Genomic DNA, 11,965 nt, shown 5'->3' on the forward strand with positions numbered 1-11,965 from the left:
CAATAAAAAAAATATCTGACATAATCATTAAAAAAAAGATAACTATTCCAAAAGTTACTTTATCACTACAAAAAAAATATTGGTCCAATACATTTCTTAATGAAAAGTCTACTAAAACGGTTGCTCTTTTTTTACACGTATTATCATAATACTATACAATTGTAATTTAAATTTAGTAGCTATAGCTTTTTTGATGTTCTAGGCAGGGGCATGTTGCAACGATTCCGTGTGACAAATGTATCCGGTCTCTCTTACATTTGGTCTGTAAAATCTATCATTTTTTGATGTTTTTGTCATTAAAGTTTGATTAAAGATTACTATTCTCATATTAAAAGTGTTAATTTATTGAGTTAATGGATATATAGATCAATAGTGGGCTAACTACGGCTTGTAAGCCAATTGTTTTTATACAACCCACCAAAGAGTTTGTTTGAATTGTAATAGCTTAATCTTAAATTATAAATTCAAAAATGGTTATTTTATTTGATTAAATATATTTCATTTCACATTATTTATCTTAATTAATATATTTACTGTACTAGATGCTTATCAGGAGTAGTACATAAGAAATAAGGGTAGTTGCAAGAAAATGTTTCTTAATTAAAAAAATACATATCTTCGGATTTCATGAGTTTTTTGTATATAGGCGTATATTTAGATATACGATGGAATATACTTGGAATTAATGTGTCCTAATGTAATGCTTCTATTGTTCCAATTCGATTAACATTAAAATCTGTGTACATGCAGTGACGACATAAATTGATCGTTAAAATTTAAATCTATACTTAAATTTGTGGCGATCGGGCTTAGAAGTTGCTCTTTTCCAAAGAATTCTATAATTATTATGTTGCTCTTATTCGAGGTCATATATGGAGTTAAAAAAATTATACGTAATATATGTATATAAAAATATCACATTGATGAATCACTCATATGCTATTAGGGGTATTCAATTTCAAGGTAAGTAAATAAGTATATATATATATATATAACAGATTAAAATAAATAGATCTGAGACATCATTAAAGTAATATCTTGGAAACACCGGAAGAATTTTTTTTTATATAACTTGCCTCTAATAGGTATCAGTTTACTTTGACTGATTAAAAGTGATTAAGTAACTTTAATTTTTTCATTTTCTGATCGATGTCTCTCAAGTAACTTCAGGATATCGTACTTCAATTGAAAATTTACACTAGGTACATATGAATTAAGCTTAAATAATTTTGTTGAAAAATTATTTTCAAATATTTTTTAAATGTTTAATCCAGGAGTGGGCTAACTTTTTAGCTAGAGGGCTGTATTCCAAAGTAGGTTCTGTCTAAGGGCCTCAACATAGCTAAAGTTTACATGAAATCATATTAAACAATATATTTATTTCATATATTTATTCGAAAAAACGAGTAAAATGCTTGTATCAGAAGTACAAATATAAATGAGATTTGTGCATTTGGTTCATTAACCAACTAGCCAAAATGAGGGGCGAAGTTGGTTGTGCTGATTTTTAAAACAGAGTGAAGATTTAAGTTTGTGATCTGTCAACTGCTCTTTGGTTTGTTGATTTTGAGTATTAAAAAGTATGCTCGAAAATGTAAGTTAATGCAAATTTCACAAGCAAAAGTGTTTGAGGTTTTTAAACTTATCTTAATTCAGAGAAACATAAAATTCAGGGACGGATTTTATTTTACTCCTTCTTTCAAAGGAATATTAGTATTCAAATCTGATCTTCTATTGCTTTATATAATCTGGTTTAATTAATTACAACTAAATATAACTTGTTTTTTCTGTACCTTTTACTAACTACTTTTTTCTACATAGATGGAATTATTTGTCTATCTATTTTTCATTTATTCACTTTCGTAATATAAGCCTAATCTTATTTACTTATTGAATTATAATCAAGCTTACAATTATTAAATCAAGATACGATAATAATAATTGTATCCACGAACGGAAATTTGGAATAAACAAAGAGACGTCTGTATCAGATGTCTCCAAAGTTATTCGTATTAAGAGATGTTTATATTTTTAAATATAAGTTGAAGACTATGTCTATTAAATAAACACATTGTTTAAGTAAAAAAACAGACTAACAAAATAAAAAGATTGCATAATTTGAAACTAAGCTCTTGTATTTAGTATATTATCTACTCCTACTGGAGCAAAATATTTGGACAAGTTTGAATATTATATATGTATATTACACTGCACAGTTACGGCCATACATCTTTGTGACTGTTTTAATTCTTCTACTTAAATTTTATCTGTATTTTTGATAAAAAATAGGATTTACCATGTAATATGCTTTTGCTAAATATGTATCCAATCGATTTAAGTTGCAACCATTCGACAATGAAGTAGTGATGTCTCCACAGGTTAAAGTCAGGGGACTCTGATGAAACAACATCCCGCATCTTGCTATCTTAAGCAAACAATATCTTTCATATAATCTTATGAGTGTTTACACATACACTTAATTCCACGTTAGGTTCATCCTAAAGTGCCAGTTCTGCTTATCAAAAATGACGCACAAGGTAAGCTCCATAACTTGAACTACTTGTCATATCGGTAGTGTAGAACGGAGTATTTGGGATAACTTATTATGGTTTATTAACTTTTTCAAGTACACACTGACTGGGGTTGCATGCAATAGAAGTTCTAACATCGTTGGAATTGTAGAATACATGACATAAAAGTCATATTTTTTCTAGTTGGCAATCTAATTTGTGTTTTTTATTCTCCAAAACTGTTATCATTACCAATTAATTATTGAAGAGAGAGAGCATGTAAACAAGGAATTTAAGTATAAAGTAAGTACTACTATGTGCCCTCATAAAAAACAGGGATTTACATTGATAATTGGTTCTGGAGCTATAAGTGTAAAACTTTATTTAAACAATGTGTTTATTTAAGACGAGGGTTCCTAAACTTTTCAACCCCCAAAATAACGGTGCCAGAGACTGGCAGCCCCAATCGATACTGGAGGTCGTTTATAATCTTGCACAAAGCCACGTGTGCCCGATTCATAGCCAGGGCAGTAGGTTTAATTAAGGTTTGGCAAATTGTGGGTGGCTTTTCAGCCTACGCAATTTAGTATGCGACCTCATATGATGCCCTTTGAGATTTTGATGGGATTCTTGTTTGGTCTGTCAGGACTTGCTTTTGACCTCTTACCTCTCTACTCCTTTCTGTGGAATAAAATGAGATGGTTAATCAGCGAGTGAAGGATGCTTGGTTTAAAAGTGTCGCAGCAGTTTTGCCAGCTTGAGGTTCTCATGTGCCAGTACCTCAGTGCATTAAAAAAAAAATATATATTTTTATACTAGATAAATTCCTCTCGACATTTTTTATCTTTGGTATGCTGTTCAGACAAGTGATGGAAATCACCATGGACCTTTGCCAAAGATAGAAAACATAAGGTCAGGGATGCATGCCTTTGTGGATTACAGGGCTGTAAAAATTCCGCAAAATTCGTCGTCATCAACATTGAGGGTCTGGAAAATGGACCTTTGAATTTAATCAAAGCTTTTATACTCTTTGGAGTATCTAAAAGGAAGAAACAGTCTCCAAAGAAGTCTAAAGCTATTGATTTTGCTTTATTAAACACTAAGGCATTAACTACTAGAAAGCTTACTTCTTATGGGCCAATATACTCTTACGAGCTTAGAGCAATTTTTATGGCATCTGCTACTAGATGTACCACCCTTTCCTTGAAAGTCTCCAATACTGATAACAAGCCTTGGAGCCCAGCTGCAAAAGAAGGGAAATTCTATCCATCGGTATCACTCCAGCATAAAAAGCTTCTAAAGTCCATTCTCAGAAGTTTTATAATTTCTAACCCAGACTCTTGATTGATAGTATTTAGTTTTATTCTTTATATACAGTAACTTTTATAGACGTATTTTATTAAGGATGTTTTTTTATTATTGTTGATGCGCTTCGTTTTTTGTTTCATTTAAATCAATAACTCTTAACATCTTTTTTTTTTTTTCATTTGGCCTTTTCGAAAGTTCTAATATGCAGCATTAACTTCAAGCAATAACGTTTATTTATGTATATTTATATACGTAATTGCTTTGTACATATAAAGGAACAGTGAATAAAGAAAGAAGTAAATTTTTATTTTTGAAACTGTACCGAGGTAAAATAAATGAAAATAGGATCAAATTCGCTATGAGTTTTAAACTATTACTTTCTGTAATTCTAAAGTGTTATTGAAATCACTTATTAGTCGACTACTCCTAAAAGTAACCAAAATTAGTTTCGACAATAAAAGATTCATACATTTTATTTAAAGGGCCTAAGAGGGCCAATATGTCTCTAAAATCAAATAAGGGTTTTAAAGTATAGTTAAAATTATTGGGTATCTTATCTTATACCAGAAATTAAAGTACAAAGTACATATTTGGTTGTATGTATTTGTGCATTTAAAAAAAAACAACGATTTTCTCCTTTTTTCGATTTTGTTCGCGATTGTTAACTCACCGCATATGTTCTTTCTTTATATGCCTCAGAAATGCTTTATGATTTTGAAAATTGATCAACAGAGTAAATAACATATAATGGATAAGATAATACGTAAATATCCTTTTTTTTCATTATTTCATGTATGTCAAGAAAAAAATAACTTACACACCTGAAAGAACATCTTATTATAGAAGTATTTATATTAAATATAATGCACTTAAATCCAAAAGAAAATCCTGCACTAAGAGTCGTTCATGTGACTATTGAAATTATACATTCTTTATGCTTCTTTAGAAAAATTATACGATACTTATCCTTCATAAGTTTCATAATATTCTTAAACAACTTTTTAAAAAATGACCTTCTTACGTTATGATTTAAAAAATTTAGAGAATGTTAAATAACTTGTAAATAAGTCTTTCATGATGAACAGTCTGAAATAAAATTGGCAAGGTAAAAAACCTCTACATAGCATCCAAACGAGAGTACTGGCATTGTTAGGAGATATTAGGGGTCGACAACAGACAAACTTTGCTTTATTAATGTAGATATATACTTCCCTTTTCATTTCAGGCGTTGAGCTAAAGCTACACACGATCATTACTATGTAGTTATTTCTTAGATCAAGAAGCCACGCAGTTCCACAAATGATGCCATACAAACACTAAAAAATTAGGCTTACGCCTACAAACAGAGATGCACACTTATCTTTATTGATATAAGTTACAACTGAAAAAATCTGTATCAAATTATATATTTGAACAGACCATAGCTCTATTATTAATTATATTATATTATTTATTATAAATAAAAAATTGTCGACATCTTTATCAAAATTTTAGAGAGTGTTTTAATAGAAATGGATGTCTATATTTATCAATTTTGATATTTTGAAAAGTTTAGCAGTTTTGCAGGAATCAATATATACCTCAACACGGATCAGTTAATTTTTTTTTTCAACTTTTCAAATCAATAATTATAGACATCAAGTACTTTTAAACAGCTTTCAAAAGTTTTAAAAGCAATTTTGACAAAAAATCATGTTTTTTAAGCATGTTCTTGCTAAATACCGTGTGGAAACTTGAAAAAAAAATGGAAAATAATTAAGTTTACTTTTCTTCAATTATACATTTAACAAAAACCTTGATTATTTTTTTCCTCATATATACCCAATTTAAAATCGATAATAATTATATTTGGGTGTCATTGACCTCACAGATGGGGACAAGCCTCTTGCAAAAAAAGTTGCAAGTATTGCAAAAATGTTAAGATCCATAGCAGTCCATTCCTCATGGACGGAGGCCTTCATGGGTTAAACACTCGGGTGACAGATGCTACAGGCGCTCTTCTCAATGTGTAGCCAGAAAAAAAGTGGGATATTGACATCCAGACTGTATGGTGGCCACATTCTCTTGTCCCAGAAATCGATGCTGTTTGCTAAGCATGTCTGAGTAATTTTTGTAGTGTGAGCAAGCCCCCATCTTGCTGAAAAATGACGTTTCCGATTTAAAAGATTCAAAAAGCAGAAGGTGTTTGAAATGCATGGCTACCTATACAGTTACAGGCAGTTCTAATTTTATACTAGTGCATAGATTCCACCCTCTCTTTTTATATACATACATGTATAAATAAGTAACTTTAACAGATAAAATGAAATGATGGTTTCAATGAACATTTGGTATTAAGATAATTGATGTACTAATTAAATTATAATCCAGGGAGATGCACAAATTATAATTTGTTAGCTTGTAAAAGTTATAACTTGTACAAAATCACAAATTATAAAAAACAAACATATTTATACATATATAAACTCAAATCAAAAGTATAACATGACCTTTAAATCAAAATTCTTATTTTTGGAACTCACATTAAAATAATTTTATATTATTTTCACTGTGAGGAGTTTTTTGACAAATTCAATATCAACTAAATAATCTACTAATAATCCCGAAATTTCGGCTACTCTTGATCGCACAAAAGTACCTGATACAAAAGATGTATTCATAGTAACCAAAACAGCTAAAGTGATGGGACAAAATATTTGTTAACTTTCTCTGAACAGACACAAACTATAAATATAAACACAGGTTGCGTAAGCTAAAAAAAAAGGATTTCTAAATAAACTGGCCTCTCATTATCTATTGGGAGGGGAAATTATTCCCTATTTCATAGAAAAGGAGAAGGTAGCCCGACTGGCCATATTGGTCTCAGGGAGAGGAATTTCGAAATTACTAGATGTACCAAAGCTTTCTCACGGAACAGGCAATACTCAAGATAACACTATATTTTAGACCATTAAAGACTGGAAATTACGTGATTAAATTAAAGGCATATGCATGATACACGAGTTTAAATTTGAGTATAACTGCTGGAGCTTGTGTTCTTCTTCGAAAAAACTAGGTAAAACCTTTTACCTCTAGTATGTAGACACTGGATTATGGAATTAATCATAAGCACCGCATTCCATTAATGTTTAGGACCGACGCCTTTTCCAGATGTTCAAAAAGTTGTAAGAAAAATGACCATCTATTAATACAAGTAAGTATGATACCGGAATTAAAGCTTGTGAAATAGCTATTCTTGTAAATATGTGCGACAAGATACCCTGATTATCCTAAGAAAAGTATGAAAACAATTCTTCATCGAGATGACTATAAAAAATTGCTTAATCCGGTAACTATATTCCTAGGCGATGTGCATTCACGAAGTATATAATTTATGTCACCTTGTGCTATATACCAGGCTTGATGGCACTTAAAAGTTTCGTACTCCCTAAAGTGTTGCATATTTCGATCTCAATTCAAATTGACAAAAATAGATCTGCAACGAATGCCCAATATTCGTGTTTATACCGTAAGCGTATCTTTGAGCCTAGATATCTGTTCCTCAAGCCTTAAATGCACCTAATAATAACCTGAATATATATAATGACCCCCTTAAATATTCTTTTATTAATTCGTACTTAACGAAGTTAACATCAAAAAATTATATAAGCACTTATAGTAATTGTCATAGGAACTTTTTTGATTAACACTATTTGACAGTGCACTTATTTCAGAATCAAAAAGATTTCTAGTAAAGGACATATAAGGAAAGCCAAGAAATGTCGTTGTTTGCTCTGAATTAATAAAAGAACAAAAACTTGGAAGATTTTGCAAAGAATAAAATCAAAGAAACTATTTCAATGTCTGCACCTTGAAGATACATTTCTTGAGACAGATGCTGATTTATGGAATGATGGAAACGGCTAACGAAAATCTCTAGATACTAAAATTAATTTAAAAGTTGTTAATAACCTTATTGAGCGTGGAGTTGGTCTAAAATCATAATTTTCAAATAAAACTAAGCCATAATAGTTTTTAATTACTACTATTACGAAGTTTTTGGATATATAAGATGAATTTAGGTAATTTGATCGAAAAAAGGTTAGTAAAAGGTCAGAAAAAAGTCAAGCTTATTGTAATTTAACCTGTTTTGTCTAATTCAACTAATAAATTGACCATTGCTAATGATTTAGGACACATAAATTGTAATTTTTGATATAATTTCTTTTACGAGCAGACAAATGGACATAATGCAATGACAGTCTTTACTCTTTTTTACCAATTAGTTACAAACATTAGTAAAAAAATGATTTTCGATACCAAATTTATTCAACTAAATTTCTTCTGTAATTAGGATTGTTATAACAACAAAGGCTTAGTTAATATTCAGGTCAACACATGATTTTTTTTTGTAATTTGGAGAACTTCAAAAATTTAGAACCATTGAGCTACTTCTAAATATTTTTCAAAACCGTTCAAGGTTTATATACAATTTCTTTACACTAAAAGAAAAAAATTCTGACCCTCATAACTGAAAATTTCTCAAATTTAATAAATAAAATGCACTCTAATGTACATGCATTTAAACTATTGTTGGGCTTTGGACCTAGATCGGTCTTGGTTGGATAGTACTATTTTGAAAAAATCTGATTTGGACCCGTCTCATGTAATGATATGGCATATTAAATTCAGTCTAGACCGATTCCATAACTAAACTGTTGATGTTTTAAAATTTGGAACAATAGTAACTCTAACAATAACGTCGTATAAAGTAAAATTTGTACCATAAGTCATATTTGTACAGCTCATAAATAACAAAAAGGCCAGAAAATCATTCCATAAATTCAGACTAAAAATTGGTAAACAATTTGAAAACGATTAAATTTTGATTTACTGTCTCAAATAGCAATCTGTATCAAAAAGAAGTAGAAATTGGTCTAGAAAGTATAACTTTAGACCAAGCAAGTAAAAAAATTGGTCTGGGTACTGAATTTCAACACTGATATAAATATATGAAGATTTAATAAAATATAGGAAACAACTTTTAACTACAAAAAAAGTAGGATACATTGGTGTTTTAAAGATATAATGACAGAAAAAAAAGTTCTATGTTGATACATAAGTGTTTCTAAAAAGTCATTTTAGTTAGTTTATGACTTATATATGTATATATATAGATAAAATACATTTGTTCAAAAAAGTTATATAGTGTTCACTTCTCCACACTTTATACAACGTGAACACTTTTTTTTTATTTACAAGTGTGCTGTTTGATACTTATTATTATGGATATATAAGAATCACATTCTAATCAATTTTTCAATTTGGAACATATTTAATGTAAAACCTAACTTCTTAAAATAATTAATTAAGTAAAATATGTTTTGTCAAAAAAATTATTTTATCAAGGTAATTAGTTTAGTACGTATAGAAAACACATTATAAAATGTAAGGGTTGCACCTTTTTATTTTGTTTTTATAAATGTACATATATTACCTCGAAATCCTCAAATACTCCATATTTAAGGACTCGCTTCTAATTTAAAAAAAGTAGATTTTGAGAACAAACGGTTTATTAACTCATTTGAAAAAGCACAGATAAAGTTTATAAAATATGAGTCATTTTAAAGTTTCTGTACGTTAAACTTCCATTCAGCATATTTTTTTATTTTTTTAGCATACCTATACAATAAGCTTTCTTACACAACATTTAATTTTTTTTCCAAATACAACAACAATGACACAACTTACCTTATAAAAAAGCAATCGGATGAAATTAATAGATGATTTTTTTAATAATTATTATAAAAAGATGTGACTTTTGTATTTTGTACAAATCAGCCGCGAACGTTGATAACTATTTTGATTTTCTATGGTTGCTAAAAGGTAGATTCACTTATATTATATCTCCACACTTTGAGTACGGATCAAACTCAGAATATTAGGGCCATATATAATTATAGGTATATATATATATAAATAAAAAGCACTGATGTGATTATGAGGATTTCTTCTTTAAGAAAACAAGGAAATTCAAATGGGGAAAGGAGAGAGGGAAAGAAGTAAACGAAAAAAAAAACAAAAAAAAACGAGCGTCGTTTGTTTCTTTTACGCGGATTTTTTTTGTTTATTTTATATTGGCTTGAGTGTGTGTTATGTGGAGAAACCCACGAGTTTACGTTACAAGAGACGGCTTTTGTGTGTGTTAACAAATGCTTTTGATGAATTTTTTTATTCAACAAAATATTTATATATACATATATTGATATTTATTTTTTGCTTATTTACATAGGTACAATGTAAGTACTCATTTAGCTGCCTTATCGAGGACAAATTAATTTTTGTTGGATATTATAAGTATTCCATGCACATAAAAAACACATTTTTGCGCAATATCTATATATCTTGGATTATGTTACTGGTTATCAACGTTTATATGCCAGGCTTCATTAAGAGTATGTACAACCAACACCTTAAAGAATTTTTTTATATATATTTTACAATTTTTTTAAATAACTAAAACGATCATTTTTTACTACACCTGGTTATTCTACATAATACAATATACTGCAGTTTGAGAAATATTAGTGTAATAGTAAACCAATTTAATTACATAAATATATTTGTAAGAAAAAGAAAAAAAAACATAGTAATACTGAGGGAAAAGTTAAGACCTTAAATTTTAATAAGTTTAAAATTGTCTAATGCTCTATGTTCATCTTTTAACTTGTGTCATGTTTAGAAATTGAATATTACAGTTTAATTGTCTTCACCCTCTACAAAAGTCATATCCCTATTCATTTTTGGATCGAAGGTGTGTAAATAAGTGAAAATAATTGAAGTAAATGTTGTTTTGTTTTATTATTTTTTCAACAAGTCTTGTCTCCTCTTATTTATAATGTTAGCTATTCACATATACTGGGCTTGAATTACACTGTAACTCTTTTTAAAATGCAATTTTAGACTCATTTAACTTATTCTAAAATATTGGGTTAAGGTGTTTTAAGGTGAATATGGCTAAACAATTATCAAACTGATTTTCTAGTTAAGAGATAGGTATGGTCCTGGTTTTAAAGGACATTGATTTTTCTCTGACATTATTTCATTCATTCCCAACCTTGCTCATTCTTTGTAGATAATAAGAAAGTGGACTAGGTTTTATGGATGGATTAACCAATAAATACACATACGCGGCCCTGAGGCCCGCATCTTTTTTAATTTTATATAAGAATATACTTTACCAATGTTTATATTGATTTTGTTCCTTTACAGAGCTATGCAACTAATGAACAGTGAGTAACAAGTTTGAAGGCCAGCTCAGGGGCTAGGAAAAAATAAAATATTATTCACAACATTTGTTTTTTCATCGTTATTATCGGTGTGTACTGTAATAATTTTCTACTTAAGAATTTTGGTTATTGGCCCAACTTCAGGCATTGGCTTAGAAATTTGGCCCAATTCCATGAAAACATTTGCCATATGAGCAGGAAAATATGGGTAATATATACAAATGTTGATAAATAAAGTTTTCTTTATCAAATTAAAGAGATGAATATTGATGGATGCTTATATACTCAGAAAAAGAATGGCATCATTGCTACGTATTATAAGTCGTATTTACAATAACATTGAATAAAAAGGACAAATAAATTTATATCGGATCACAAATACATCGGAGATATACATTTCCAAGAAAAGTTATTTGATATCAACGGAAGTTTAAACCTTTAGAAAGACAAGATATTTTTTAACAACACCAGGAATGTGATTCTAAGAGCAAGAATGTCTTCAAAGGAACAGAAATCGAACCTTGAATCAATATGTGCTGTTTTTGAATCAAAATGGGATAAATGACAAATTTGTAGGATACAAGATAGTATTAGCCTCTCCTGTCGGTATACGAGTTGTATTCAAAAAGTAAGGATACTTTGTATTTTTTAAGATAAGTAATTTATTCTTTAATCCATATTTATCAATAGAAAAATATCGCCAAACAAGTAAAATACTGCTTACATTTATGGCTCTCACAAACAAGCTAAACATATTATATAGCTAAAATAGTAAATGTATGTTTGTGGTAAGTGTACGAATATAAAAAAATAGAGCATACTAAATATAACATGACGTGAAATTTGAAAAGTCATCTTACTTTTTGAACACACATCTTA

At 29.2% G+C, this 11,965-nt stretch overlaps 1 protein-coding gene across 4 annotated transcripts in view; it reads right to left on the reverse strand.

Moving 5' to 3' along the window:
• LOC121119852 (orexin receptor type 2) overlaps window positions 1-9,886 on the reverse strand; it is a 144,042-nt gene extending 134,156 nt beyond the window's left edge. For 3 of the 4 annotated variants that reach the window (XM_040714659.2, XM_040714657.2, XM_071889151.1), the window contains exon 1: window positions 9,549-9,886. The gene's annotated coding sequence lies outside the window, so the exon portion shown is untranslated. The remainder of the gene's footprint in view (window positions 1-9,548) is intronic. The other variant, XM_071889150.1, reaches the window with a different exon arrangement.
• Between the last annotated feature and the right edge of the window lie 2,079 nt (window positions 9,887-11,965).

Source organism: Lepeophtheirus salmonis, chromosome 6 (genome assembly GCF_016086655.4).
Source record: "Lepeophtheirus salmonis chromosome 6, UVic_Lsal_1.4, whole genome shotgun sequence".
Lineage (NCBI taxonomy): Eukaryota > Metazoa > Arthropoda > Copepoda > Siphonostomatoida > Caligidae > Lepeophtheirus > Lepeophtheirus salmonis.